Raw genomic sequence first — 7,004 nt, 5'->3', positions numbered from 1 at the left:
CTAGGCTTCCTCATATGCAAAATAATAATAGTATCTACCTGATGCAGGTAATATGTGAATAAACTGAACAATGTCATCCAATGTCTGTCATTAGGCTTAGTGTTTTGGCTGACATCTTTTGACTAGTATCATTTTGAAAGATATTGAACTGGTAACTCCATTTCATTATCTCTGTGTGCAGAGTATTACTTTTAGATTGCAAGCCACTCCAGGGCAGGTGTCTGTGCGTTTCAAGTTCTTTTCATGCTCTAAAACTCTTTTGAGTCCTACAAAACTGAGGCAATTCTGGAAACTTCCTTTTAGAGTAAGTGCTTAGTAGGCAGACAGGGCACCTGCTGCTGGGAGTCTTATGCTAGGATGCCTCTCTCTTTCCCTTTCTCCCTCTCTCTCTCTACCCCCCCCAACCTTGAACTCTGCTACATATGCAAGTATCTCCCATGCCTGCCTATACACAATCTTTTTTTTAAAAAAAAAAATGCTTTGACCCAGCTAGCTTGTCAAACTAATTCTCTCTCATCTTTCACTGCTAGACTATATAAAAAAGAAGTCTCGCTCTCTGTCTCTTTTCCACTACCCATTTGCTCTGTAATACACTGCAAGCTGACTTCTTTCTCCATTATGCTACTGACTTGCTCTCCCAAAGGTCATGGGTTCCTCCCTATCCCAGATCCAACAGCACTTCCTCAGCACTCATCCTCTTGATTCTCTTTGCAGCTATTGACCCTGCTGATCATTCACTCTTCCTTGCTATGTGTCTACGTGCTCAGGCAGTGAGCACTGGAAGAATTCAGACCTCTAAAATCTTTCAATGGCAGTATTTAAACTGAGTTTAGTGTCTATAAAACTCAAGTCACTGATGAAGTGCAAAATTTATCATGGCTTTATATAGAAAGAAATATATGAAACTTGCTGACACTGAACATACCTTATTAATTCTCTTAGCAGCCTGTCTTTGTGCTAATAATCATTATGAGAACTCTGGTGGTGGCCAAGAGGACACAATGAAGTGGGTCACAGAAGGAGGATGTTTCCAAGTAGCCTTACTGTCTCCCTAGAGCATGAGCTTGGGCAAAAGCACCTACTACAGTTGGTTCTCCAGTTAAGGGGGAGAGGCAGCTGCCAACTTTCTTATTCCAGGCATCACCACAGGGACCGGAGTGAAAATTACCTTAGGCCTGCCTTTTGGGTGGTCACCACCATCACAAAAGCTGATGGGATCAGCATGCACAAATATCACTGCAGGTTGCCCCCATTCCCCAGCACCCTTGCCTACTCCCCATGAGGAGGACAGCATGCTCCCCCATCAGCACCCTGCACCGCTCTGCCATCTCTGGTCACTTCCCCACTCTTAGTCCAGCCTGTCCCTGTGCTCTACCTCCTAGATGTCAGAGGACAAAGAGGAGCCAAAGCCACTGGTTTGTTTGCTGAGCAGCCCTTGTGAAGTGCTGTTGCCAGCTCTGCTGCAGTGATCACCTCATGTGAGCACACGTTCTTTTGAAGATGCACCATGAAGTCACAGAAGTGTTTCATTGACAAAGCCAAGCTGACAACTGTGGTAAACAACAATGCAGTGGCTGAGCAGATCCAGGAACTCTTCAGCCTCTGCAGGCATGGCTATCCAGATGGTGCAGGTTGTGAAGCCCACCATCTTTGGGGTAGACTCTGAAAGATGCCCTTTCACAAACAAGCTCAGCAGCCAGAAGGACCATGAGGATAGCTGTGACTACAAGCCTGCTACTTGAACTTGCAGTGACCCAACAACCTCAGCTGCTCACCGTTCCTCAAGATGAACCTGGAGGCCCACCTCAAGGAGTAAGAGCACATCAAGTGTCCCATTCCAAGTGGAGTTCACATTCAATTCACTGGGAACCAGGACACATATGAGAGGTACCTGGAGACATGCCACTTGGACAGCCTGAAGGAGTCCCCATGGTAGTTAACAGCTTCAAGATGCATATGGCACTGACCCAGGAGGACCAGAAGGTTGCTTTTCTATGCTCCATGCTGGGCAAGCTCTCAGGAAGATTGACCATCTGGAGAAGAGCCTTGAGCTCAAGTCTGAAGTCCTGGACAAAAACCAGAACAAGCTTAGTGAGAACCTCATGGAATTCCAGAGGGAAGGATCCATATTGAATGGGAAGCTGTCCCATATTGATACACAGTTGAACATGGGGAACCTAGGATCCTATGACCCTCAGAAGATCTTCAAGTGCAAAGGAAAGTTTCTGGGTCACCAGGGTCCCGTTATCTACTTCATGGATGATCTGTTTTTCAACGGTTCCTCTGACAAGTGCATAAAGGTGTGGGACACCTGTACCACTTACAAATGCTGAAGATGCTAGAGGGTCTTAACAGCATTGTGCTGGTACTCTACATCTAGGGGTTAAAGCTCTACTGTGGCTCAGCATGTGGGACATCAGAACCTGCAGAAAGTGAACATGATCTGGGTCCAGACAACTGGAGTGCCCACTGGTCTCTTCACACAGCATACTCTTCAACAGCTCCCTGAAGTCCATCAAAGTCCAGGACATGATGGGCACTGAGCTGAAGGTGAAGAAGGAGATAATTGGCCTCAACTACTGGGTTTAGGCCCTGGTGGCTGCCCAAAGCTACTTGCACAGTGGTTCTTATCAAACAATAAAGATCTGGGACATTTGGACCCTCTACTGCATCCATGTCCTGCAGACATCAATGGCAGGTCTACTCTGTCACCATAAGAAATCACATTGTCTGGGGCACCTAGGAGAAATTTATCCACTTGTGGGACATCAAGTCCAAGTAGCAGGTGTAGAATCTGATGGGCCATGTGGGCACCATGTGTGCCCTGGCAGTCATCTCAATGCCAGACCAGACCAAAGTCTTTAGCATGTCCTACAGTCCCTCAGGGTCTGGAGTATAAACAACATGATTTGCATGCAGCCCCTGCTGCATCACCAGGGCAGTGTGACTGAGCTGGCCATGTCCTGGGACCAGCTCTTCACAGGGGTTGTGGAGAGCACTGTGAAAGTTTGGACAGAGAATCCAGGCTGAGTCCACCCTAGAGGGGACAGGCTGGCCACAAAACTGGTCTCTGCCTGCCTTGTGGGATATGAGCAGGCTTAGCCTGCCAGCCAGTGCCTTCCCTGCCTTATGCCCAACAAGCCTCCCTCTGCTTGGCCCTGTCGTTGCTGCTGCCAGGAAAATGCCTAATCTCCATTCTCTGGGTGCCAGATACAAGTCTGGCCTGGCCCACCCTCTTGCCCCACCCCAGATGGACTGTGGCCTTTTTACTCACCTTTTCTACAGTTTTTAGCGTGTATATAGATTTGATTACATCCTAAATAAAATAAATGCTGCACAGACTGTGAAAACAAATTGAATGCATGCATTTAAGATTAAAAATGTTATCTGCTTTTTTAGTGTTCAGCTTATATTTTTCCCAGGGAGGGGCTAGTTCAGTCTTTTCTGTGTTACTATATTTATTACCAAGGACTTGGAGAAGGTCAAGGAGGATACCCAGGGAAGAGTGCTTTGCTAACAGCCCTTGGAGAAAGGCTGACCTGCTTGGTCTCCACAAGAGAATTGGGTCACTCAAGTTCTCCCACACCAGGATTCTCCAAAAAGGTCTCTGTGAAAATAATGAAGATAGATGAGGGTACAGAACTTCCTTCCCTGGGTTGCTATCATTTATATCCCCATTAAAACTGTCATCCAAGGCCTTGCCATTGTCTCCTTTCATTCCTGCTCTTATGCAGTCAGCTTTTGTCAGGTTCCATCTGCTGCCCCTCTACTCATTTGCTGGAGGCAGCCCTTTTATTTAATTCTGTAGTCTTTAGCTGACTGCCAAAATGAAACGATTATCCAGAGGGTAAATACAGAAGATGGCAGTCCACCTTAGATTACATTCGAATTGTTATTAGCCTTGTGTTTCTTTCTGTGTTATATCCCTCCTTCCTATGACATGGGGAATAATTCAGGGGAAACTCTCTGAATGACGCAGGATGAATTTTGTATTAACAAGAAAGGCATGTATTCAAGACACCTAGAAGTCCTGATGAAGACACTGGGTTTTTTTGTTTGTTTTGTTTTGTTTTGTTTTTGTTAATCCTCACTCAAGGACATTTTTTCCATTGATTTTTAGAAAGAGTGAAAGAAAAAGAAGAGAGAGGGAGAGAGAGAGAGAGAAACATTGATGTGAGAGAGCCACATCAACTGGTTGCCTCCCTCAAGTCCTGACCAGGGCTGAGGATTGAACCTGCAACCCAAGTACATGCCCTTGATTGGGAATCAAACCTGAGACCCTTCTATGAGGGGTGCCGATGATAAAACCACCGAGCCACACAGGCCAGGGTGAGAACACTGGATTTTTATCAAAGGTAGTAGAACTTATTCTCCCCCAATCAAAGATTTAAAACTCATGGCACTGCCTACCTGCCCCTCCTAGAACTGGTTTTAAGAGTAGTTCAGCCACTCTTGGTTAGTCACTCATTTTGATGGTGATGAAAATACCTCAAGAATCCCCCTTGCCTGCTTGCATGCAGAACCAAACCAACAGTGTGAGCAAAAGAAACCTAGAACACTAATCGGACAGTAGTCCATTTACCAAAGAAAAGTGCACATGATTCCAGAGATAAAAATGGTCCCTGTTCTTATGTAGCCTCCTAACCCACAATGTTGAAATAAGTAGATGCAATGTGGAGAGAAAGACCAATGCAAACAATGAAATTTGGATGTGGCTCCACATTTGCATTAGCTTCTCTTTATTTTAATGTTGTGATATTGTGATTTGTAATAAGAAATATATATTTGGTCCATGTCCTCGTTTAGGGCACAGAGCTCCTAAAACCCTTGGAAATTTCCTAACTGAGGAGAATAGCAAACAGATCTTTTGTTATGTTAATGAGGTGACTTCAGGCCCCACTTAGGGATGGGGGGTAGTTGACTGGGGAGCAGATCCTGTGTTTAAAGGGTTGGAACTTTCAGTCCCACCTCCTTGACCCCTGGGGATAGGAGATTGAGTTCAATCACCAGTGGGCAATGATTCAATCAGTCATGCCCATGTAATGAAGTCTATATTTGATTGTATAAATTTAGAAGGACTAGGTTTAGAGAGCTTCCAGATTGGTAAGCACATGGAGATTTGGGGAGAGTGGTGACTGGAGAGGGCATGGAAGCTCTAAGCCCTTTCCGTATACCTTGCCTTATGCATCTCTTCCATTTCACTGTTCCCGAGTTACATCCTTTCCTAAAAAACTGGTAATCTAGTAAAATGTTTCTGTTCTATTAGCTATTCTAGCAAATTAATCAGATATGAGGAGGGGGGTCATTGGAATCTATAGCCAGTCGGTCAGAGGCCCAAGTGACAACCTGCAGCTGCAATTCGTGTCTGAAGAGGGGTGGGGAGGGGAGATGTGTAGGACTGAGCCCTTAACCTGTAGAATCTGATGCTAGCTCCAGGTAGAGAGTGTCCTAATTGAGTTGAATTTTAAGACACCCAGCTGGTATCTGAGAATTGCTTGTTGATGTAGGGGAACCCCCCCCCCCACACACACACACACACAGAAATTGGTGACTAGAATCCATTATTTGTTAATTTGTCTGATGAGTGTCAGTTACTTTCTTAGCATCCGTCTTCCCTATGCTAGAGGGAACACAATGAAGATCAGTAAAGAAAAGTTGGGCTTTGGAATTACAGAGATGTAGGTTGAAAACCCTGCTTCACCTTTACTAGTTGTACAGTGAGGAAATATACTTACCATCTCTGAGCCCCAATTTCCTCAACTTTAAACCATAAATAAAAATGGCACCTACCTTACAGAGGTGCTGGGAAGATGTCATCTATGCATACAAAGCATCTATTTGAGAGCTTGGCATTTAGTAGGATCTAAAAAAATTATATCCATTGATTAACAAACAGAATAGTATTTTTTATGATATTGACTAATTCATTTTGACAATTTCAACTGATTTCAGATGGAGTACATCTGCAAAGACATACTTACTGCCCTTTACCCTTACCTTGTACATTTAAAATGCACCACTGAAATTCTGCCAGAAAAGAAAGGAGAATGCTTACCTCTTTAAGAATATATAATTATGGTTGACAGTCAACCGGCTTAAAGAGCACTTCTGGATTAATTAACAGTGACCTATAATTAAACACAACAGTACTTAGAGAAAGACCCAATGATCCCAGAAAGCATTGTTTCAAAAACACTGAGTGTTTATCATTCTTGCTTGCTTCCTAAATGGCAATTATGAACATTAGTTACCCAGATTTTTAATTAAAAATGGAAAAAGTTAATAAGGTAATGCTGTCAAGAGAAACTTTTATGTATTTGTCATTTTAATATAAATTCAATGCTTTTATAATCATATAGATGATATAAGATATTTTTAAGAACACAAAGTAATTTACGCCACATTTTCCTTTAAGCAGCATGTTTTATTAATAGAAGGCTATAAAGTGGAAATGGTTTTCTTAACTTGAAATTGTTGCTTTCCCTCCTAGAGAAAGAACACTGATGTTTCACAGCAGGATTAGAAAGTGTGACACAGGAACATACAGCAAAAAACGAGAGAACGTATTTTGCTGGCACCCACCAGCTTTCCAGCCCATATGAATGTATATTAGAAATATTTCAATACATATTTACAGGGATGGGCAAAAGTGGGTTTATAGTTGTTCATATGGAAAATAATACAATAATTAATAAATTATAATACAAAAATAAATTGTTTCATGTACTCACAACTGTAAACCTACTTTTGCCTACCCCTGTATATATAAGTATGTATGTGTTCTAAGCCCTCATATCATTTTTCCTGGATGTGGTTATTTAAAGTAGATTCATCTTTCACCTAGTTTACTTCTCATTTTCAGATATATTATTCTAAATAAGATTCTACACCAATTTGAGAATTCTCATTTTCTTTAGATATCACCAAAAATAAGCTGTAGTTAAAGATGAGTGCTGAAAACCCATTACCCTCTGGATACCCCCAGGAAATGATATTAAAGGAAT

The 7,004-nt window shown here is 42.8% G+C and overlaps 1 pseudogene across 1 annotated transcript; it reads left to right on the top strand.

The window, feature by feature from the left end:
- Positions 1-1,382: 1,382 nt before the first annotated feature.
- LOC308558724 (E3 ubiquitin-protein ligase TRAF7 pseudogene) lies at positions 1,383-3,030 on the top strand (annotated as a pseudogene). The gene has a single exon. The product of its transcript is annotated as an E3 ubiquitin-protein ligase TRAF7 pseudogene (transcript).
- Positions 3,031-7,004: the final 3,974 nt, after the last annotated feature.

The sequence above is a fragment of the Miniopterus schreibersii genome (assembly GCF_964146895.1).
Source record: "Miniopterus schreibersii genome assembly, chromosome: 6".
Taxonomy (NCBI): Eukaryota; Metazoa; Chordata; class Mammalia; order Chiroptera; family Miniopteridae; genus Miniopterus; species Miniopterus schreibersii.
Note: the sequence above shows the minus strand (reverse complement) of the source record. Positions and strands in the feature narration are given on the sequence as shown.